General features: G+C 42.3%; 3 long non-coding RNA genes across 4 annotated transcripts in view; 2 read left to right on the forward strand and 1 right to left on the reverse strand.

The window, feature by feature from the left end:
* LOC311593698 overlaps positions 1 to 2,491 on the forward strand; it is a 35,217-nt gene extending 32,726 nt beyond the window's left edge. The window contains exons 2-3 of the long non-coding RNA XR_014777803.1: positions 263 to 540; positions 1,983 to 2,491. This is a non-coding gene — a long non-coding RNA (uncharacterized lncRNA). The remainder of the gene's footprint in view (positions 1 to 262; positions 541 to 1,982) is intronic.
* On the reverse strand, positions 537 to 24,197 carry LOC311593699. 2 transcript variants are annotated; one of them, XR_014777805.1, is made up of 7 exons: positions 24,099 to 24,197; positions 23,508 to 23,703; positions 23,294 to 23,412; positions 22,970 to 23,056; positions 20,136 to 20,237; positions 13,370 to 13,445; positions 537 to 830 (listed from the first exon to the last, which is right to left on the reverse strand). It is a non-coding gene; the product is annotated as an uncharacterized lncRNA (long non-coding RNA). The 2 variants fall into 2 exon arrangements; XR_014777804.1 differs by lacking the exon at positions 22,970 to 23,056.
* LOC311593702 lies at positions 8,489 to 9,722 on the forward strand. The gene is made up of 3 exons (XR_014777807.1): positions 8,489 to 8,600; positions 9,390 to 9,510; positions 9,639 to 9,722. It is a non-coding gene; the product is annotated as an uncharacterized lncRNA (long non-coding RNA).
* Positions 24,198 to 24,732: the final 535 nt, after the last annotated feature.

The raw sequence follows: 24,732 nt of genomic DNA on the forward strand, positions 1-24,732 counted from the left end.
ATACTCTCTTCTTATTCCGTGTCCGCTCGCTTCCGTGCAGCAGGAATGTACTGGACAGGGTCAGAAGCGGCTTTCCCCTGGGTTCTTAGGGTTTAGATAAAACCTAAAGTGCCAGAGTCCTTTAAAATGATCTCTGCCGGAAGTCTTTGAGCAGACTCAGAAAGTGGAGAAATGTCTTAGTAGTTTATCGAACTCTATATTATCTATTGAACTTTAACAGTTTTGCTCATAGTCAAGTGATGAATCAAATTTTTTATTTCAGGTCAACCTCCATCCCTCCCTAGAACCTCACCCAAAGCAAGAAAAATAGAGGACGCGCAGCAAGGACCTGTCCAAAGGCTGCTCACAGCACATGTTCTGCCATGACGGCGAGCTGCCGGATACCCACTTTCCTCGTTCGTTCTTGGAATAACGTCAGGCACACTTAAAGACCTAACAACAGTTCAGCTTGTTGACCTGAATAATAGTGGATGAGCAAGAAAGTCCTAGCAGTGAGTTTATGAAGGAAATGTTGACAGAGCTTGGATTCTCACAGAGCCGGTCTGTACTACGGTTATGATAATGGTTTCCTTGAAGTCTTCCAGAGAGCGTTCCAAACAGAGGAATTTTTAGTTTTTCCTTTGGTCCCAAGATCAAAAACATGAACAATTTTACATTTCTAAGGTTGGAGAGTATTTGTTTCCACAGTGTCAGTGGGAAAGCAACCCACCCTTTCTCAGTTTTATTAAAAACCACCATCTTGGCTCTAGTCTGTACCGTTCCAGGCACTTTTAGTGATGCCTCATCTCTTCAGCGAGGAGTCGAAGACTGCTGTTTGCTTCTTCCTTTTCCTTTAAAAAAAACAGTTTTAGTTATCTGATAGTTTATTCATGAATACAACATATATTCACATTTCAGAAATTTTTATTTATTTTTGCCCATATTGAATTCTTTTTTACCTACATGTATGTCTTTGCACCATGTGCATCCAGACCCCATGGAAGCCAGGATAAGATCTCGTGGGGTTGGAGTTACAGTAGTTGTGAGCTGCCGTGTGGGTCCAACTGGGAGGGCAAGCTGAGCCATCCTGCAGCTACCAAATACAATACATTTAGATCACACCAGCCACTGGATCTCTCCCTGAACTCCCCTCAGACCATCTACACACCTTCTCAGCCTCTTGTCTCTTTATGTGCTTCCTCTCCTGTCTATGACCCACTGAATCTAACCAGTGTGGTATGTATGCACACGGGTGTAGGGAGCCATCTGCCAGAGCACAGGCAGCCTACCATGGCCCACATTAGAGACAACTGACTCCTCCCCTGACCGTTGCTTAGGGCTGTCCCAGAAGACCCTCTCCCTAAACACTGTAGGCTATGGCCTTTGTGCTTGGTTACCCACTAATACGTGACGGTAACACTCTATTGCTGAAGAGAACATAATCACATTGCTACTGATTGGTACTTTCTCCCTGCCGACCAGCTTCTGTTGTACTGGAAGGCCCCTTACAGGCTCTTGGTGGAGAAAAGCCATAAACAGTTTTACCCAGCTGTGAACTCTACAAGCTGCAAAAATGACTATCCTAACCATATGCTACAACAGTAGCATGAAGGCTCCTTCTCTTTTGAGAAGATTCTTATTAGACTGCTTTTCCCTGCTCAGATGCAGTCCACAAGGAGCACAGACCCTATTGGTCACTCCCCCTTGGCAGGGCAGCTCTGCCATCCCACAGAGGAAGAGGATGCAGGCAGTCCTGAAGAGACTTGATAGGCTGGGGTCAGATGGTAGCTGGGGAGGGTTCACCTTTCTGAGGGCTAGGGGAAAGGGGGAGGGGGAACAAAGAGCAAGGGTGGGACCCAGTGGAGACGAGGGAGGGAGCTACAATCAGGATGTAAAATTAAAAATAAACAAACTTTAGAAAAAAAAACCAAGAAAGAAAGAAAACAAAAACCCCGTTTTTTGTTTTTGATTTTGTTTTTTTTTTTGTTTTTGTTTTTTTTTAGTGGCTACAGACAATAATGGGAAAACTGAAGGTAGAACAATGCAATGTTTAAACCAAATTGAATCCTCTGTCTGACACTCAATGTCTGGGTCACCTGGGCAAGTGACGTGACCTTATGGCTCTGTTCTCACACCTGCACATGAGGGTATTAATAACACTTCCTTGAAAGGCTTTTATTCGCTGAGGGGTCTGGACCATGGTAAGTTCCCAGGAATGGATACCATCGTTTTGTTCTTTAGTGATTTTTTAAATGGATGATTTGGAAATACTTGCCAGTAGCAATTGTCACCTAAGATGACTTCATTCTGCTGCAAGCATGTGTTGATGTTTGTTTTAAAACTAAAAGTAAGTAGCTGGGTGTGGTGACATGTGCCTATGATCCCAGACTGAGGAGGCAGAAGCAGGAAGATCAGGAGTTCAAGGCTAGGTCAGCTGCTCGCTGAGTTCAAGGCCAGCCCGGGTGACATGTGACCCTGCCTCAAAATAAATAAATAAAGTCATTAAAGATGAGTCATTCATTGGATGATCCTTTCTAATTTAATTATGTACTCATGTATGCTCGTGTGTGAGAGATTCCATGTATATGTGTATGTATATGTATATGTGTGTATACATATGAGTATGCATGTGCATTTGTGTATGTTTATGTATATGATACATGTGTATGCTCCTATGTGTTCATATGCACAAGCCAGAGGAGGATTTCGGGTATCTTTTTATCATTTTCTGAGTCTCTTGCAAAACCTGGAGCTTGTTGTTTTGACTAGACTCGCTGACTAACAAATCCAAGCAATCCTCCTGCCTCTACCCCTAAAGCTTCAGGGTTGCAGGCTCTTGGCCACACCTTGTTATTTTTCCCCCTCACAAATGTCTATCTTTCTCACTAAGTCTGCCAAAGCACAGCTTACAGAGAATTCTTGTGTGCAATTTAAGTATGCGTGCGTTAAGGGAGCCTTTTACATTTCTTTGCCGCAAGGAAAGTTTTGTTTGTTTTCCCCCCATTATTATGGTGAGACCCAGGGTCTGGTGCCTGGATTCTTTACTCATGAATTGTGTCTTCAGCTCCCAAGCAATATTTTTACATAGAAAAGAGCAATGTCTTTTCGGTTTCTTCACTATTGAAAAGCTAAGACCACAAGAGTTACCTTGTTAGCGGATAACCATTCGAAATCCTTTCTTCCTTCACAGACCCTCACTTCATTTCCATTATCTGTGGAGAGAGAGAAAGAGAGAGAGAGAGAGAGAGAGAGAGAGAGAGAGAGGGAAGAGAGAGAGAGAGAGAGAGAGAGAGAGAGAGAGAGAGAGAGAGAGAGAGAGAGAGAGAGAGAGAGAGAGAGAGAGAGAGAGAGAGAGAGAGAGAAGAGAGAGAGAGAGAGAAGAGAGAGAGAGAGAAGAGAGAGAGAGAGAGAGAGAAGAGAGAGAGAGAGAGAAGAGAGAGAGAGAGAGAGAGAGAGAGAGAGAGAGAGAGAGAGAGAGAGAGAGAGAGAGAGAGAGAAAGCCCTTACCTGAAACCCACATTGGATTCTAGTTTCTAGAACGATGAGTATGGAAATGAGAGTCCATGGGGCTGGGCATGGCGGCCCCCACTTCTAATTCAGTGCTTAGGAGGCTAAGGCTAGTTTAAGACTGGCCTGGGCTACAACACTAGGTGGTCTCAAAAAAGGGGGGGGGGGAGAAAGGAAGAAAAGTAAAGAAAGAAGGAGGAAAAGAAGGTGAGAGGAAGGCAACAGGGGGCCAAATAAAGGAAAGAAGACTCCTTGTTTAAGGGATGCAGACTCTAGTGTTGGGCTGTAGCAGTCTAAACTGACTAGGACAGATTATACCATTTTTTTTAATTGATCATATCATTTTCTCCTCAAAACCCAACAGGCATGGTGGCTAGGATCCGAGGACGGGATGCTGTTTAGAGAAGGGTAAAGGTTGAGAATGAGTCAGGCACGAACTGAGTTCATGTACTGAGGGAGGAAAGGGAAGAAGAGTGGGAGCCAGGGACCCAGAAGAGCCAGGAAGGAGAGGCAAAGGATGGGAGGAAGGGGTTTGGCCCCAGCGCACGATCAATTGGTCCTCAGCCTATGAAAGGGAGCAAGGGGAAACCACCAACTGACACAGGTCATAGATTTTCCACAACCTGGGTGCCCTGCCTACCTCCAGAGACGGACTGGACGGAAGCAAGGAGGCCGGTGGGGGAAACCAATGATCCGGTCTAGAAGACCAAAGATGCTTAATCTCACCGAGAAGGGTTTCAGGGGAAGGGGACACAAACTGCCCTCACAAGGTTGCGCTGATCTGACAGGCTTGTTGAGGAATTTCAGTGAGGGAGTAAAGGGGAGACTAGTTTCCAATTATTTCAAGTGTGTTTGACTTCCGGTTGCTTGTAAACGCCTTAGGACATGTCTCCAGTGTTTCTTAGCTCACCCATTTCCCGCAGATGATGGATGTTTCGGCTTCTTCCATCTGAGGAAAAACTCTTGGTTTTCTCAGTTTATGAAAGCACATCCAAAAAGAGGGGATATAATAATAAGATATTATTTCTGTATTTAGAATAAGGGTGAAAGGAAATCTAAATCCATCTGTTTAGGTTTTTCTCATCGTTTGTATGAGTGTCTGGAATTGTATGGCTTGGAGGACAGCAAAGGATTTTGTGCTTTATTAAAATAAACATCTATGCAAGTGATTCTCCTCATCCAATGTGCATATAAACCAGCCAGGGTCTTATGCAAATGAAGATGCTGAATATTTAAGTCCTGAAGGGCCAGGATCTGTACTTTGCTTAGCTGCCGGCTGGTATACTAACTATGTGAGTGGGCATGAAAGCATCCTCCCTGTTAACCAGCCAGAGAACTGATGCGTTGGAGCTCCAAAGTTCATTTCCAGCACATAGAAGAGACCACCGAGGAAACATCTTCTTCTGGAAATGCTAGAAAATATATGCACCCCAATTTGGGGGTACTTTACATAAAACTGACATAAAACTCACTTCATCAAAATGGTTTATATATGTTACTATTAGCACTAAGTATATCAACACAGGTCTGACCTTTGAAAGCATTACTGGTTTAATATATGTAATTCTGTGAGGCTGGAGAGATGGCCCAGCACATAAGAGCTTATGCTACTCTTCCAGAGGACCCGAGTTTGATTCCTCATAACTGTTTGTAACTCTGGCTACAGCAAATTCAATGCCTCTGGTGTGTGTGTGTGTGTGTGTGTGTGTGTGTGTGTGTGTGTGTGTGTGTGTATGTGTGTGTGTTTGTGTGTGTGTGTGTGTGTATGTGTGTGTGTGTTTGTGTGTGTGTGTGTTTATGTATGTGTGTTTGTGTTTGTATCTCAAATGTGTGTGTGTGTATGTATTTGAGATTGTATACTGCCCTAATTTTATTCTGTTGCTGTGACAAATACCATGACAAACGTCAACTCAATGAGGAGGAAGAGATTTATTTAAGCTTATAGGTTACAGTTCATTGTTGAGGAAATTCAGAGCAGGGCCTCAGTCTGGAACTTGAAGGTGCTTTCTTGCTATGCCACACATCCTTGTCTCACATCACAGCAAAGAAGGTGTAACAGGAAGCATGTGGCTGCTGCTGGCTGCCTGGCTCTCTTGCAGACCCATGCTTAGCTGGCTTTCTCAGAAGGTCAAAATCCAGGTGCCCAAGCAATGGTGCCGGCACAGGGGGCTGGCCTGCCCAAGATCAACAGTCAAGACAATCCCCGACGGTCATGCCTGATCTGATCTGAGGAATTAGCTCCACACTGAAATCCCTTCTCCGATGACTCTGGGTCCTGTCAAGTTAACAAAGCTGACTGGGACAAGTATCTTTGGAGGTATAATATGTTAAAGAATTTACTCCAAGGTCTAAAAATGCATGGTGTGTGTGTGTCTGTGTGTCTGTGTGTGTGTGTGTGTGTGTGTGTGTGTGTGTGTGTGTGTGTGTAATATGCACGAATGTACATGTATGCACATATATGTTTATGTGTATGTCTCTATGCATGTTAAGTATTCTGTCTGTTCAAACATTGATATTAGCAATCCATATCCTATTTCCCCTACTTTTACACAGTGTTTTTAAAGGGTGTTTTATAAGCTTTATTTTTATTTTATATGAATTGGTAGGTGTCCTGCCTATTTGTGTGTCTGTACATTAGATATGTGTTGGAGCCCCTGGGAGTAGAGTTACAGACAGTTGTAAGATACCATGTGAATGCTGGGAATTGAACCCAGCTCCTCTGGAAGAGCAGCCAGTGCTCTTAGCTTCTGAGCCATCTCTCCATCCCTCTACACCTTTTTTAAAAAAAGCATTGTTATGAAAACTTTCATAGGGGAAAAGTATATAATAGCTATTTATGCACCTACTAATCTGGAGGCTCCTAAGTAGAAGATGCAGTGTTGTGAGACACAGTGAACACTAGGAAGGTACAAAGAAGCTGGTGACAGACATGCTATCTAGCTTAATTAATTTGTTAGATATTATATTCACATCTCAAAGTAACTTTGTAGCACAGGTTTATGCAATTATATAGTTAAAAAAACAATGAATTGACACTAGCAACTCACAAATGAGCCTCTGAAGTACATACAGTACATTCATGTTCAACTTGTTGTATTAGATTTTTGGTAATCAGAGATTTTTTATGTAACCCTATACAAGTCTTTTCTCCCTTTAAAAAGAACGTTGGATTTGAGCCGAAGAGCTGAGCAAGCTTTCAGTTCCCAATGTTTTAAATCAGCGTTGGGTTTGACACCTTGAGCTTGGGTGGCCTGCAGAGCAGCTTAGCTGGATGCTTGCTTAGCTTCAGAGCTAACAAGGTCCCAGCTGAGCAACCCTGTGGGCTGACTGTGACTCACACTGACTCAGAGACAGGGGCCATACCTGAACACTGAATCAGAGGACCTTCCCTCTGTTCCCTGTAACAGTAACCCTTAATCCTTATAAGCATTTTCTTTCATGATTTGCCGTTGCATAAAAGCCTTTCTAGTATTTATCCAGCCTCCACTACATAGTTAGTATTTTACTAGGGATATAAAGATAAATCAGACTGGAGCCCTCTCTCCATCAAATTTAGATTTTAGTAAAAGAATAGCCCATGACAGAGAACAAACTAAGCATATACTGGTTATTTTAAGCTGTGTCCACTACCGTCTTTCCATATTCTTTTATTTTCAGGTCCCTCAGGACTGGAGTTATGGATGGTTGTGAGCCAACATGTAAAAGTTGGGAATCAAACTCAGGTGGTCTACAAGAGCAACAAATGCTCCAAACCACTGAGCCATCCGTCCTGCTCACACTGTTCTTTTTAAACATGTGTTTTAATTAAAATATAACTACATGACTCCCCACTTACCTTTCCTTCCTCCAACCTCCCATGCCCCCTACCTCTCAAATTGATGGTCTCTTTTTTTCATTATTATTTTTGTTATACACACACACACACATGCACACACACACAGAGCCTGCTGAGTTCATTTTTATTCTTTATGTGTATGAGGTTTCAGAGCTGATCACTTTGTATTGATAAACTGTTAGGATGTTTATACCTGAGAAAGGAGACTTCTTCCTTTTCTGGTGGTCAATGCTTATCTGTACTTTTTCTTTCTTTCTTTCTTTCTTTCTTTCTTTCTTTCTTTCTTTCTTCCTTTCTTTTTGTCTAGGGTGGTGGTTCTCAACCTTCCTAGTGCTGTGGCCCTTTAATAGAGTTCCTCATGTTGTAGTGACTCTCAACCATAAAATTATTTCATTACTATTGCATAACTGTAATTATGCTAGTGTTATGAAACATAATGTAAACACCTGACATGCAAAATATCTGACATGGGAGCCACAAAAGGGTCATGACCTACAGGCTGAGAACCACTGGTGTAAGGGTCGGACCCATGGAAGCCTCCAGACTCTGTTGATTTTTGTCTCCCTTCAGGCTTGGCTTAGGCAGTCACTTCTAGGAGACACACTCTCACAGAAGACTGTCTGGTCTTCTGGCTTGCTCTTTTGATCTGACTCTCTCCCACAATGTTGCCCTGAACTTAGGGGCAGGAGTTGAGCTGTAGATGTACCCACTTGGGGCTTCCTTTCATTGCAACCAGTTGTGATGTTCTGTACTGGTCCCCATTTGCTGTGATGAGCAAATGAGTGATTCACTTATCTGTTGGTATAAAGGTAAGCTTTATAATGTAGTTAGGAGCTATGCTGGTCTGGTAAAATGGTGGTAGAAGATTTCTCTTCTAAAGCCCATGACCTCACTAGTTCTGAGTAATTGGCTGGTACCAGGCTCGCTTTCCCTCTTGTTGAGTGTTAAGTCCAATTAGAGAGCTATTGGCCACCGACAACAAGAGTGCCACTAATGCACTTTAGGGATCCCATTATGCCCATGATTTGCATTATTTTCTTGTCCATGATGGGGCATAGACTAGTGTAGATGTTCAACAAATGTTTGCTGAAATGCCAGTCTGCAAGGAGTGCACACGGAACATGGGGCTTTTCATTCTCTTCTCGATCTTTAGAAAAGTATCATCTTTAAGAAAATTGTGGCTAGCCCTGTGCAGCGATGCACTTGGAGATGGAGACAGGTGGGATCCAGGATATTAAAAAAAGAAAGTGAGCAGCATAACCTGCTGGACAAGTTCCAAGTGAGTGAGAGACAGCTGTCTTATGGCCTACACATACAGGCGCGTGCGCACGCACACAAGCACATATACATGCATATATAATAACATACATGCGTGTGCATACACAGTCACACTTGCACACATGTGTACCTGCTCACATATGAACATGCACACATATGCATATATACACATACAGACAAGGAAATTATGACTAAATTATTTCATTAGGAAATTTACTTCAAATAAAATCTCTTGTAAGACAGTCTAGAGCTCTGGGTCTCCTCATTCCTACAGCTCTGGCCCTTTAATACAGTTCCTCATGTAGTAGTGATGCCCAGACATAAAATTGTCTGGGCTACTTCATAACTCTAATTTTTCTACTGTTACAAACCATAATGAAAATATCTGTTTACTGATGGTCTTAGGTGACCCCTATGAAAGGGTCATTTGACCCCTAAAGGGGGTTGCAGCCCACATGTTGAGAAATGCTGGCCTAGACTAAAGAGGATATTTGTGAATGAGGAAGAGGAAATGAGAAAAGTTTTGGATCCTAATCTAAACATGTTTCCCATTTTGTATCTGTGCAAATGGCAATAAATGCATTAGTGATCCATAGAGAATACACTGAGTGCACAACACGGGTGTTACAGCTCCATCCTGCCATTTTCTGTGTGAGCATACAGACAAAAGACAAGCGCTAAGGTGTCACTGGGGCGGTTTTCTGTGGTAACTGAATTCCTACTTTAAGTCACAGCACAAGGAACTCAGCTGGTCTGGACTGCACTAACTGCTTTTCCTTTCCCATCCCAGGATGACGAGGAAGCAACGCTTAACACAGCTTCACAAGAGGCACCCCACCCCCATATCTGACCACCATGAGGACTTGGCAATCAATTCCGACAACTCTGAGAAGCCGTTCAAGTCTGACTTGGTATTGTATTATTCTTTCTTACCTTGTATTTCTTTCCTTAAGAAAGTTGAGTCTGATCTATTTTTAGGCTTTGGCTCACTGAATTGAACTTGGTTCTAGTTTCACCGTTGTTGTTTTTCTTCTTTTAGGTAAAAAGAAAAAGCACAGGAGTCCTGGTTCCCACAACTAGAAAAGCATAGAAGCTTTCTTCTTTTTAATTAGACATTTGAGGATACGGTATGGAGGTACATGCTTTGCATTTCCGGGACATTGTAGGGCGCTGGTTCCCCCAAGCCCTTCTAACCCTCTCCTTTAAGTACCTTGGTGACTTCTCTGGCTGTAAGTGAATGGCACCATCTAAAGCCCTGAAAATTAACCCGTGTGGATAGTAGTTCCCACTTCGTTTGTTGGACTTTTCCACTGTAAGAATTTTACTTTCCTAGGTTATTCTCCATCCTATCCTTTGCATATCTCCTTTGCAACTTTTCACTCTCAAGACATTAATACAAACTGGAGGGAAAGACTTGGGACCACTCTGTCAGAATACATGGGTCTTTATTTCCTTTCATATGCTTAAACTTCTTGTGAATTTCTACTAGAGTAGGAATATTTATTAGGTTTTTTTTTCTGTGTATGTCTGTGTGTGTATGTGTCTGTCTATGTCTGTGTATGTGTGTCTCCGTATTGTGTGTATGTCTATGTCTGTGTCTGTGTGTGTCTATCAGTGTGTGTGTGTGTGTGTGTCTATATATGAGTATATGTATGTGTCTGTATGTATGAGTGTATGTGCATGTGTGTGTGCATATATATGTGTCTATGTGTCTGTGTGTTCATGTGTGTTTGTATATCAATATGTGTATGTGTGTATATGTGTATGTGTCTGTGTTTGTGAGTGTGTGCATGTGTGTATGTGTGTGTGTTCATGTAGATGTGACTATGTGTCTGTGTGTTCATGTGTGTCTGTGTATGAGTGTAAGTGTGTGTCAGTGTGTGTCTGTGTGTATGTATGTGTATGTATGAATGTGTGTATGTGTGTGTGAGTGAGTGTATGTGTGTGCAAGCGTGCATGTGTGCTCACCCATACTGAGCTCAGAGCACACCTCCCAGGAATCAATCTGTCTAGTCACCTTGGGGGATTTGGACATTGAACTTAGATGGTCAGCTCTGAGCATAGGAGCCTCTACTCAGTGAATAATTTTGTCAGCCCAGCATTTTAGATTTGAAAACTAGGATTAAAAACACAGGGGAGACATGATAAGCTCTTAAAATAGTCCTTTAAGTTTTAGAAATTAGGACACGGGCCCTGTCAGCAGCAGGCTGACTAGGAAGGAGTAATTACTCTGACTGACTTTTGTTCAAAGTTAGTTCTGGAAGTTCGGAAGCAGCCATTGAACTTTCCCCCTGACTATCTTAACACATCTTTTTTTATATTTGAGAGTCTGGCCAGGATTGGAAACAGAGGTGTGAAAGAATTACAGGAGTTGATGTTTTCGCAGTACTTTGAGCCAGGACTAAGTAAGCAAGAAATTCTAAAATGTCTTGAGAAACTTTGTCCTCAAAAAACATTCTAGCTTGTATTTTCTTAAGTGTAAGAGTTAGACAGGTTAATATTCATACAAAAATGAAGACTGACATGGACAGAAAGAGGAACTCTAGTCATGCCAGGACTCTCATCTCACTATGGCTTTAACATCCCTGTCCATCTTTTCTCCTGTAATGGCCACAGCCACTGTGCCAGGAAGCAGAATTTGATGAGTTACTTTTATTTTGCAAATGAAAAAAAATCAAAGTACAATGTTCAGCAATGACATTTGTTTTGCTGTTTTTGACAGATAGGCACTCACACGCACTTTCAAACCTCTTGATCTAGTTATTGAAAAAAGGATTATTTTGAAACAGTGTAATTGAGTCTTAGACCCCAGTACCAGCCAGGCCTGCAGATGCAGGTCCACATAACCAAAGTTAAGAGTCTGCTGTGCATGCTGCTTGCTCACCCCATGTGCTTTCTTAGAAGTACCCAGTAATAGACCCACTGTTTTCAGACTGTATTATAAATGAACACTCGCTGTCTATTGGAAAAGGGTAGAAGGAACCAGAATACTCCCAACTCCCAGAAAATTGAAGAGCTTATTATTAAAATGAAGGGGAGTGTGGATTCCAGCATCTCTAGGGTGTCCTGGATGGCTGCAGTTATGGGAATTGAAAGTCAATAAAGTTGAACAGGTTACAACCTGGAGAGTTTAGCTTGCAGGAACTTGTTTGCTTGACACCTGATTTGTAAGAGTGCTCACACTTTCAAAGTATTGAAATTTCAGAGACCTTGTTAAGAAGTTTCAAGTGGTAATGTAATGTTTGAATCAGTCTGATAATCTTTTCTGAATATTTCAATATCATCCTTTCATGTGTTGGAACATGGTAAAAAAAAAATGGCCCTTGGGGAACTGGGAGAGAGGCTCCAGGGGAACAAAAGCAGAAAGCATTTTACCTCAGGTACATTTTGTTCCCTGGATTGTTTTTGGATGTGATTTTGTGCCTCCTGTGGCAAATATTTAAATTCAATTTATAAGACTTGTTTATTCTTGTTGGATATCAGAACATAGCTATAGAACCCAATGTGTCCTGATTATCGATATGGCCTTCTGCCTTGCTTTTGTGCTTTCCCAGTTGAAAGCTATAGCATGTGCCAAGCAATTTTGTTTAAATCGGTCTGTCCTGAGAGAGCTCTGGGAAAGGGCTGCTCTGTTAATATTTAAGTATGTGTTTCATGATGCATATTTACGTGTTTTTTTGTGACTATATTTTTCTGAATTCAAACAACCTTTCTTGGATCATAACTTTTTGTTATTTTTGTTGTTGTTATTACATTCATGTGTGAAACAAAGTACTCTGAAATTGAAGAAAGTTTGTCTACAGCATCAGACTGCAGTCCTCCTGATGGAGGAATGCCTTGAGTGGGTGTAGCAGTTGTCAATAAAAAGCTGTTTGCAGAAGGACAGGAAGTGAAAGGGAGGACTTCCGGGCAGTAGACAGGAAAACAGGAGGAGGATGGAGGAGCAAAGGGCGGGAGAAAGAGACTGATGGAATAGAAGCTGCCCCAGGAGTCATCAGACTGGCAAGATATTGGTTTATATGTGGGTTTTAAGGGTATCAGGGTGAGAATAGCTCCAATTCTGCCCAGCATAGTGCTTGCAGCTTAAAAATAAGCCATAGTCTCTGTGTCTGTCCTTTGGCAGCTAGCTGGTTAAAGAAAACTATGACCTTAACAATTTACTGTGTTAATTAATACAGGAAGAATAGAAGGTATCTCAACACCGCCCTACTTGTTCATGGTCCTTAGATCCCAGGTCCAGCAGACAAGATCTGCTGAAAAAATCAACAATATGCATACAGTATGTAAGTTCTTAATTAAATCCATTTGGAGCATAGTAACGTAGCTCAGTGGTGGAGGGTGGCATATCTGTTTAGCATGTTGGGCTTTGTTTCCAGTACCACAGCTTAGGACAAGATATAACCTATCTACCGGAGACCCATATGAGGAGGCATGATGTAATAGCAACGAATACACCCCAGGACTTCCGGATGACTGCTGTTGTACACATTGAAATGAAGCTTAATATCGAACGTGTGATATAGAATTAGACAATATTTAGTTCAGCCCTGTGCAACTCAAGTTTGAGCTACGTATAAACCTTGTATCTTTATTGACACTCAACACCTGATATAAACTGCTAAATTCAATACTGAAATCTTAACAGAGAGAAGCAGATTACCCAGGACAGGCAAATTCCTTGTCTGCCTGCAAACATTTCAGAGAGGGAGAATTTATATGCTAACTCGCTAACTTGACTGGGCTATGAGCTGCCCATCAGTTTTGGGGTACCTGTGATGGCCTCTCATTTGCTACCAACGGGCTCAGTGAAATAGACTGGGTAGTCATCATCCAATCTCTTCAGGGTCTGCACGGGAAACATGTAAAAGAAGTGAGAATTTGGCCCTCTGGCTTCCTGCCTTCTGCTCATGTTATATATCACATCATCTCCTGCCCTTGGACTGGATCTAATACCCTGAGCTCTGCTGAGTCTCCAGCTCAAAGATACTAGACTGTGGGATTTTTCATCATCATTGGTGATCACATAGGCCAAACACACACACACACACACACACACACACACACACACACACACACACACACACACACACCCTCATACACATGTGCAAATATCACACACACACACATATATATGCATACACTCCACACACAAACACACACATGTGCATGACTGTAAGACACTTCCGAAGCCCAAAGCCATCTAGAAAATCTCATCTCACCTTCATTAGCTCATCCTTTGGTGACTACTTTCCTGTCACTCATTTTCCATCTAATCTACATTATCTTCTTTACCAAGTCATCTTTTCAATTTCCTGGTTGATATTATTTTGTGGACAGGGTCTCATACGGTTGAGGCTGGATCCAAGCTTGCTTTGTAGCTGGGGATGACTGTGAACTCCTGACCCCACTTGCTGTAGCCTACTGGTTTCTGGGATTGCAGCTGTGTGTCATCACAGACAGTCAAACAATCTGTCTTGATCGAAATAGACACATATGTCTAAATGGGAAAACCATTGTTTGAACGATCAGAGTTAATGTCAGGGGCAGCAGTATTTGCCTAATATTTTCCCTTTCTTCCACCCACAGAATTTTAATTTCTGCTATGGATATATTGGACATTACAAAGTATGTATAAATGGTTTAATTTTTATAGTTTTCAGAGGAAATATGTCCTGATGACAGTGATATCCAAAGAACTCTGGAAGACCATTTTGATTGGAGAAGAGCTTTGAAATATTTATTAGATTTATTACCATTTGGAGTGAAGATGGAAAATACAGCTTAGCTTTGCTCTAAAGGGGAAGAAGTTATTCAATAAACAACTGCATTCCAGATCACTTTGATCCATATTTGAGAGCTCATTCCCTAGTCTGGGAAGATTTCATTTACTTCTTACCGTGCTGTGGTTAGTGCCTGAGTAAAATAAACAAAAGGCAGCTCATCTTGTGTTTATTTTGTATATTCTTCTTTCAGATAACTGAGGGGCTACATCTGAGAGGATTGTGTATCAGTTGTCAGTTACTCCTGGGGACACAATTTCTGCTTGTATTTAATATAAGATGCATAACAGTGATTACTGCAATAAATTCCAATGGACTCAAATAATAATGCTGTATTTCTTGTTTATACCAGATCACAAAATGCTGGTACATCAGCGTTTTGTTTGTGGGCCCTCAAGAACCACAGTTTTTTTTTTCATCTTATCCACATCCACTGAGAAAATGAAGGAAAAGATAGACTCTTCTGAAAGGCTTAGAGCTTGAACTACACAATAAGAGTGAGGTCATGGGAGAGTTCCTGACAGAGAGCCACATCCAAGTAGAACAAGTAGAAGAGGGAGGACATGTCCTTTAGCTGGTTGCAGAGTAGCAGCAGGGGGGTGTTCTAGGAAGGACACAGTAATGTCAGCCACGGGAAATAATGACTTCAGAAAAACAAGGACTCAGAGTCACAAAACCATGAAATAATACTGGTCTCACTGCGTAAGACCTTGAAGAAGATGTTGATAATTCTGCATCGTTCTAGAAACATCAAGTAGACCCATTTCTTCAAAGGGTAACACAGGAAATAAGGAACTAAGAAGGGACATGGACACCAAACAGGGCATGCCATCGAGGCTTTTGGAGAGAGTGATAAGGACTTTTCCCTTCACTTTGAGGGACACGAGGGGGGTCATTTGAAAACTTTGGGTAAAGGAGTTACCATGTTTCAAATAGAATCATTCTGTCAGGTTAACAATGCATCCCGGGAAGGAGATGAGGGCTGAAATAAGGCATTTGTTCCAGGATAGTATTTTGTTGTTGTTGTTGTTGTTGTTAACTTGACACAAACTACAGGTAACTAGAAGATGGAAGCTCAGTTAAGGCATTTCCTCATCAAATTCACCTGTGGGCGTGCCAGTGAAGATATTTTCTTGATAGCTAACTAACAGAGGAGGGGCTAGCACCCCTGTGGGAGGATCATCTGGTGTTTTATCAGAAAGGTACATGAGTGGTAGCTTGGAATTGAGCCACCAAGTAGCATTCCTTTATGGTCTCTGTTTTGGTTCTGCCTCCAGGTGAGGCCGCCTTTGAGTGTCTGCCTTGTCCTCCTTTCATGATGAATAAAGCCTTTCCTCCCCCACTTGGTTGGGTCAATGTTTTATCAAAGCAACAGAGTTCTCAAACAAGGCCACTTTATTAATCTAAATGAAAGGCATGTTGGTGTGAACCAGACTAATGTCAGTAGTGGTAAAAAACCACTGGTCAGAGTCTGGGCCCATTCCAAACAGGAGCCAAGAGGGCTTTTTGGTGGACTCAACTGGAGGAGGAGAGGAGTGGAGAGGAGAGAGGACCAAGGGAAGACTCCAAGAACTACTGTCCTGGCCCAGTCGGTGGATGGAGCCAACATTTATTGCAGTGGACAAGACAGCAGAGGAACAGTTTGGGTTGGTTGTTCATGCAGTTAAATTTGTAACATTTAGGCATCCCACTGGCGGGGTCAAATATGCAGCCAGATAAATAAGCCTGGAGTCCAGGAAACAGGTCAGACCAGACATAGAAATCTGGGAGAGCTAATCAAAGAGGCAACAGTGAAGAAAAAAAAATCTAAGCCTGAACGAGACAACCAGAGAGGAAGTCAGCTCAGATACGGGGTCATGGACTGAGTGCCAGGCAACTACTAGTTGAGGGGATGTGAAGGAACCAGAAAGGGAAACAAAGAAGAAACTGGAAATAAGGGTTGAGGAAGGCAGAAGGGGCCTCCGCCTTACAGCGAGAGTCTCAAGGATGGTCCACTGGGCTGGCAGCTAACCGATGTAGTGGGGTTAAGGGGGTAGCCTTAGATTTAGCTAGGCGGGCTCATGATGCGCTTCCCTTACCATTTCCTTGGGGTAGGAGGAGCCTCTGAAGTGAGATGGAGCACGGAAGCATGAGTAAGAAGCACTGAGGACAGCATGGCAGAGGCAAGAGGAAAAGCATATTTCTTGGACAGGTAAGGGCTAAGAACCTGTCCTAAAAGAAAGACAGTCTGCTTTTAACTGGAGCGAGCAGCACGGGGTGAAAGCGGAGAGTGTAAGAAAGAGAGGAGAGACGTAGAAAAGGGGGGAAGGGGAGCAGCAGCTGAAACAGGAGGATAGGCGCGAGGCAGGGCAGAGATCCCTGTTAATGAGATCAGTGTCAGAGGATACAAGGGGCAGAGAGATTTAAGAAGAACGCAGACGGTACAAAACGATGCTTTAGGAGGAGAGGGGGCAGAACGTGCATGCTGGGGAAATGGGACTGATTCCAGCACAGTCCATGGACTCTTAGAGTCAGTCGGACGTATTGAAGAGGCGAGCAAAAAACAAAGGATTAACCAGTGAGGGATAATTATCAGTCCATTTCCAGGTGAATTGTGAGGAGGAAGGACACCGGAGCATTTCCTAAGATCTAAAAGGACTGTACAGCATTGGGGCGGAGTCTCACCCATTTAATGGGAGCAGGGCCACTTATTCGGGAAACCCAGATTAACAGTGACACAGACTTCCGAACCGTACGTGGCACGGCTAAATGAACGGGTTTTCCGGTAGATTTTGGACTTAAAAATATGAGCCAGTGCAGGGGTGGACTTGGATGAAACACCGTCTCTAGGGAAAGCTGGATCAAGAGATCTGCACATTATGTCTTCCAGGCCTGAAACAGAGCCTGATTTTAATAGCGTTGACTTACAAAATCAATACCCTCCAAAGACAATTAACCTGCTGCCAAAGTCGGTGCCAGGCGTTGGTCGCTCACAGTGAAGTCCCTTGGTTGTTATTTTTTGTTTCCATTTTCCTTCTTTTATTCTCCTTCTTGCCAGAGGCTTCTGACCTTTTAGGCTGGCTGCTCAAGGGCAGTCTATCTTCCGCATGAGTCCTTTATTGAAAGGCAGTGATGAAAGCGTAGAAAGAGAGGAGGGACATTTGACATATGGGGTTGAAATGCATTTATTTCTCTTGGCCACAGACTCCCTAAAATCCCTTTATGCACACATAAACACTCTGTTTACATCGTGCAGGTTAGACCACACATAATTTTGTAATCCAGCTGTCCAAAGCATTTTTTTTCTTGGTTAGGCAAGGTTGAAAACCAGTTCTGTCAGAAGTCCATATATGGTCATTAAAAAAAAAAAAAGGTACCTAGTAATGTCCAGGTTAATCTGCCACATGCTCGGATGACCATATTCAGCAAGTGCTGTTGCCATGAATGGTTTCCACCCTTATTTTATAAAGGTTTTACTTTTAGATTCTACAGATTAAATTTCCCACCCGGGATTTCCAAGAGGGAAGAAATAGAGACATCATTTTTTCATAAAGAAAATACTAAAATATTCCATACTGTATAGAATGTGTATGCAGATGGTGTTGGTTGATGGTAGGAGACAATAATTCCAAGAGCACCCTTGCATCCTGAATAATTGGCTAGAAATGTAGATGGATTTAGGCTCAGGACTGGCAGGTTATTAGTGGGTTCCAGGAAGTCAGACTCCGTTCTTCACACTTGTACATTTTATCCACCTGGCTAGCTCCCTAGCCTGATTTGACTCTTTTTTTTTTCTTTGTCTTTGTTACTTGCTTATATGACAGTTAGAAAATTAGCACACTGTCATCATGAATTACATGGCAGCTATCTGTCTTGGTTCAGTGTGACCCCAGCCCTTAAGTATATTTAGTGGTTCAGTGTGAATTTACCATCAGAGCAATGTAAAGGGGGGTGTATTGGGGTTCTTAAATGAGAGGTGATTGTAGGTATGGAGCGCCTGCAATTCAGGTACTATTTGGCAGCAGTGCTTTCTACACAGAGGAACAAAATGCAAAAAAAGGTAACCTGTATACATTCTGGGTATAAGTGGTTGGCATGTCTCTTCATTCTTTGCTGTGCAGTAGCTTCCTGATCTTTTCTTTCTTTCTTGGGTGTGACAGAGAAGAATCGATGCCAGTAGGTGTTTTTTTCCCCCAGTATTCTTCTAGTTGTTTTAGGTCTTAAATTCAGTCTTTTATCCATGCTGGTTTTGTGGGCATGATGAGGAAGAAGAGTCAAGTTCTAGTCTTTTGCTCGTGGATATGCCCTTTGCCCAGCATTTGGTGGAGAGGTTGTCCTTTCTCTGGTGTATGTTTCTGATAGCTTTTCTGAGAGTCATTTAGTCATTGCGCCAGTTTGCTTTCTATTGCTGTGAGGATCATGGTCAAAAGCACCTTGGGAGAGGAAGGGGGTTTATTGGGCTTTTATATTCAAATCACAGTCTATCACTGAGGGAAGCCCAGGCAGGAACTCAGGCAGGGTAGGAACCTGGAGGCAGGAACTGGAGCAGAGACCATGGAGCAGTGCTGCTTGCTGGCTTGCTCAGTTCCTTTGCTTTCTTACACAGCCTAGGAACACGTTGTCCAGGAATGGAAGCATTCACAGTGGGCTGGACCCTCTCATGTCATTAATAAAGAAAATGCCTCAGATTTGCCCACAGGTGATCTATCTGATAGAAGCGTTTTCTTAACTGAGGTTCCCACTTTTCCAATGACTCTAGCATGGGTCAAGTTGACAAAGTACTGACCAGCCCTTTCATCTAAGTGCAGATTTGTTTCTGGGACCTCCAGGCTGACCCGTAGGCTGTGTGGCTGTCGGTAGCTGTGGCCCCACAATGTGTCTTGAAATCAGGTTTCTGGTGTTTCTGCTGTGTTCTTTTTACTCAGGATCGCGTTGGCTGCTCGGCGTCTTAACTGCTCCCATATCCGAACATCAAAGGGATGTTGTTTGGATGGGAATCGTATTACCTTCATCATTTCTCTTTCCGTAGATGTCCTATGATATGTAGACAATTACTAAAATTTCCATGTTGTTTTTGCGTCCTGTTTGTCCCTTTATTTAACTTGTTTTCGATTTGAGTTTGAAAACTACTATAAAACTGTCATCCACAAAGGCAGTGCACATTTACACTAAGAGGAAACATACATTTTTCTGTCTTCTTACAGGCTGAAGATGGCGATTCTTAATATATTTGTCCCTCATGGTGTTTGTTATTAGTTGCAGTATGGCTGAACAGCTTTGACTTACTCGTTCAGCCGTGTGTGTCTCCACATCTGTGCAAATCCAGTTGACAAGCTTTACCCATCCATGTTCCTCTCATGCCATAACATTTTGAATGCTAGTATTTTATGTGCAAAGCAAGTGACTGAAATTGCTCCCCATGCTGTCTAGTCTGTTTTATCTCTGCATGATTTTTTTTTATACTACAGAAGCCGTTTTTGTTGTTGAAATGGTCAGAATGACTAGTCTTTTCCTTTATTGCTTCTTAATATACATACACCTTATGCAAGAAGGCTTCTTTACTCCCAAGGTTATACATAGATTTTCCTTTGTAATTTTATTCTGTTTAGGTTTCCATAGAATTTCTGACTTGTGGAGCAAATTTTAAGGTAACTCTAATAATTTATTTTGTTCCCCTTTGTCATACAATATACATGAATTACATAATCACCCTCTTTTATATTAAATAAACAGAGACTGTATTTTCCCTATATGCTGCTACAGCTATTCCCACTTACCTGAAGCATCCTCTTTGTCATCCATCCTGTGACCTTGATGTGGCTCTATTTATGTCCTATATTCCAAAGTACTTCAGTGGTGGTGATGTACTGTTTTCCATTCTGGGGATGTAAGATCCATTTTGTTTTAATAATATTCTCTCATTTTAAAATGTAATTTTAATGTATTTAAATTGTAAATGTATTTTTATCTCATACATTTCAGAATAAACCTGACAAATATCATCTGTAATCCTATTGGCAATTCACAGTGTTTTAGCCAAGAATATGGTATCTCCACTTATTCAGTTCTTTTTGTGGGAACCCTTAATATTTTATTCTTTCATAATGCCTTTGTTCATGATAAATTTACTTATAGTCAATTTTCCCAATTTATGGCATCAAGCAACCAACTATTACTGATACTAAAAGAAATAAATTATATATAAACATACTGATCTTAAGCATGAAAAGCTTTGAAAATTAGTGATTGAGTCTCACACCCTTGTTCTACATAGGCAGTATAAAGTAACTGGCCTTTCCTTTCCATATTTGACTTGTTTTTCTTTCGTTACTGTCTTTTTTGCCTGAATCTCTTGAGTAATGTTGAGTGATACAGCTGATAATATTTGTCTGTCTTTTCCCCATCTTTAGTGGGAGAGCAATATTTTACCCTCTGACACGGTGAGGTTTTTGCTGCTGTTGGCCTCTGTGATTGGGGTGGGAATGTCCCTTTAAAGGTCCACGTTAAAAGCTTATTCCCAGTCCACAGCACTGTTGGGAGGCAGTGGAGCCTCTAAGTAGCAGGAGCTATTAGGAGATTTTGTTATTGGTGCATGCCTTCGAAGAGGATCAAGGGACCTTAGGCTTTGCAGTTCCTTTTCCTAGCCATGAGTTTAGCCATATCCTGCTGCCAACATGGCCTTTCCTGCCACAAACTTAAAAGCAGTGGGATTTACCAACCCCGTGCTGGAACAAACCTTGCCTCTGTGTGTGTTGACTGTCTCATGTATTTTGTTGTATATTGGGTTTAAAAATGTTTGTAGCAAAGAATTGGAACACTATACTGTAAAGATCCCAGATCTGTGGAGAGCAGAGTGAGGGTCCTGGCTCTATCATTTAACTAGCACTGAGACTTCAGAATGCTACTTTATGAGTATGACAGCTTTGCATCAGAAAGAGAAAGCTTAAGACATACAAAAATAAAGTTGATTACATGACTGGTAAAGGTAGCATGTGTCAGTGTCTCCATAGACCGACTTGATGTGGTCTCAGTAAAACCAGAACAACAGCAGAGTAAAAACAGCAAGAAGCTCCTGTGCTTACCCTGCTCTTAATGGAAAACACGGCAGCTATTGTATGACATACAGTTTCAGAGCGTGTTCAGCTGCATTACAACTGAGCCCACAGGATCTCTTACACAGTGATTAATCTCATAATATGTTCAATCTCATCAAGATGGCGCATGTGGCTTCCGGAAGGGTTGACCCACAGGATAACTACATAATGAGTATCTCAAGTCTATGGCTCCATTAGGCTTGATATTTTCTTAACATAAATGTAAAGAAAAAAATACAAGGGTTTTATAAAATTGTTCAGGCAGGTCTGGTGTTCTGGGGATGAATCTCATTACATTAAGCCTCCTGTTTTAAAGAGCAAATAACTTCATCTAAATTTAAGTCATTCAAAATCATAAAGGTCACTTTCCTTAGAAATATGGCTCATTAGTGATTTGAACAGGTCAGTTACTGGCACTGTAAAAGACCTTACAACAGGCACCTATGAGCCCATTATAAAGTGACTTATATGTCTTTGGATTTTGATAACAGAAAACCCAAAGTGTCACTTGAAGAAAAATTACTTCTTCTACGGCAGTCATGTGATCTGGAGCCACTGACAGGACCGTCTGTGTCTCTGTTGACTGTAGAGGTCAGCAATAGATGATAGCAAACTGAAAGTCAAGAGTATTTTTAAAAGACGGTGGCACTAAGAAATGGGGAACACACAGACAAGTCATAGAAACTGGTCAGGCCTCTAAAGGAGAAATGGACGACTTTCTTTTTCACATATTCAAAACAAGGCCAAATTTGCTGGTTTAGGAAAATCAAAATGATTATGATGACATCACTGCCATGTTGGGACACACACACACACACACACACACACACACACACACACACACACACACACACACACACACAGAGTCACCCACCAGTAACACAGACACCTACGAGGAAGACCTTTCTCCCTTTTAAGGAAAAGATATTTTTATATTCATTTTCTCTGAGCATCCTGAGTCCCTGAGTTTGCAGTCTGACCGGGGAGTTTCTTTTTTCCATGTGGAGAGGGCTGCGGGAGAGTGACGCAGGCTGGCCGGCTGGCTGGCTGACTGGCTGGCGGGCTGGCCGGTTGGCTGGCCGGCTGCCCCCTTTGCTGCCTGCCTTCTGGGCCTGGCCCGTTGTTTATACCTGCTGAAGTGCTTTCTGTATTTGAGTTGGCACTGCCTGCTTACATGCTCGAGCCCGAGGCTGTTCATGATGTCTGTCCCAGGACTTTGAAACCTATGAGCTGGCGGCTGAGACGAGAGAATGTCTCTCTCAGTTTTTTGGGTGCACTCCATGTTTTTTTCCAAGAGGTTAGATCACTGTCCACAGTCCAAGCTTGCTAGACAGAATGTAACAGTTACTGCTTGAGACATCCTGAACTCTTAAAGGCAAAAGACGCCGGGGGTGGGGTGGGTGGGGGGGAGTTGGAGAGAAAGCCTAGGGTCAACGGAGCAGCTTGAAAATGAACAAGCTATAACTGGTAAGCGGAGACTTTTACTGAACTGAAAGAAGAAGAGGGAGGAAACTCACTTCTTGTGATGTGGAGGACACATTGTTCAAAACATCCCAGTTCCTGCCCAGGCTACAGCCGGAAACCAGACTTGATTAGTCAAGTGACTGCAAGAAGGGTTTAACTGTGTTAGAATTTTGTACAACTTTACCTGGCTATCTCCTTAGTCCTTTAATTCTCTGTCTAGGCTTTTAGAAGCCTTGTCTTTTTTTTAACTGTTAAAATCAGGCTGATTTGACACCTGTACACCCCCCGATGCTCCTTTGTTCTTTCACACCCCCGCCACCCATGTCTGTCGCACCGAGACACACCAATGTCTGTCAACATCATCACCTGCTTCCCACCTGAGATTTCGCTCCTTTCATCTCTTCCTGTGAGAAATCTTGGCTCGTGGTAGAATTTTTTGTTTGATTTATATACTCTTAAATGTTGCCAATTTTTTTTTTCCATTTGATGTCTGTCTCTGTTTAGGAATGAACATGATATAGACACGTTTAAAAAAAAAGTTATACCTGAGAAACTGACATCTTTAAGGTATTTCATATCAAAGTGTGATACCATCTCCATAAAAGAGTCGTAACTATATTGCGAGACTGAGGTTAGAGCCGGTGATGGCTGATTTCCAAGTTCATAGCCACTTTGTTTACAGGAAAATACGGCAAAGCCCCTGTCACATCCTTCCCTTTGCGCCGCCAGTCAAGTCCGAAGTCTGTGTTCTTGTAAATATGTTAAGAATTCCATCTGTAATGTTTGTCTGCGAAGAACATAAAAATACCCTGGAGTGGGTGAGTGCCAGTTCCCTAACCAAGGGAAAGAATCCGTACCTGGGGTTTCAGCAAGGAATGCTGCTGAGCAGTGAACAGGCTGCCCTTCACTCTCAAGGCAGGCAGGTTATTTTTGCACCATCCTCACTGGTCTCCCATATAATGATGTCCCTCCTTCTGCATACCTTCCTCACCATCCTGATCCATGCATCTGTCTGAGAAGGCTGAAGCAGAGTCCAGTCTTTCAGAGATAGAAGTATATTATAGCAACTCTAATGAACTGTAGCTGTCCCAGCCTCTGGGGCAGCTTTGTTTGTCATTCAAGAGGTTTATTGATGCAATGTGTATTCCCCGGTTCTCCTCAAGAAAAAAAAAATGTTTATACCTGTGGGCATGTCCAGATGGCGATGAAAGGCTTGCATTCATGAAAGCGGCGCTCGGCGATTCACGGTTGCCAAGGTATGCGGCAAAGGCATGCCCTCTGCCACCCATTGCCTCATAAAGAAACAGTATCTAAGGCAACAGATTAGCACCTTTGAGGCCAGCGTTCCCCAGCATATGAGGCTTGAAGGATGGGGAGAGGGCAGAGACACAACATGGAATAATACCATGAAAGGCGTTTTGTTGTCATTGTCCTCACAACGTAAAGGGGAGGTTGGCAGAGGGAACAGGGTAGGGACTCGGGGCTTTATGTTTGGGGCCTCAGTAGAGGTTTAACTGAGGTCTCCCCTGTGCATCGGAAACACACTGCTTCTTCTGTTGGTTCATTTCAGGGACATATGTGACTAAAGGTCCCAACTGTGTCCAGATGAACAGGATCTGGGCTGAAAAGGCAGTTTCAATGAGTTTCTTGGCATTTATACTGTTCTGGGGACTGTCATTTATTTTCCTCTTTCTGTATTATATCTGTAGTGTATATATATATATATATATATATATATATATATATATATATATATATATATATATATATAATGTTATCTTTAAGTAAAAGAGATACTGGCCTGGTAATGTGGTTC

This window comes from Acomys minous (genome assembly GCF_964271855.1).
Source record: "Acomys minous genome assembly, chromosome: 3".
NCBI lineage: Eukaryota > Metazoa > Chordata > Mammalia > Rodentia > Muridae > Acomys > Acomys minous.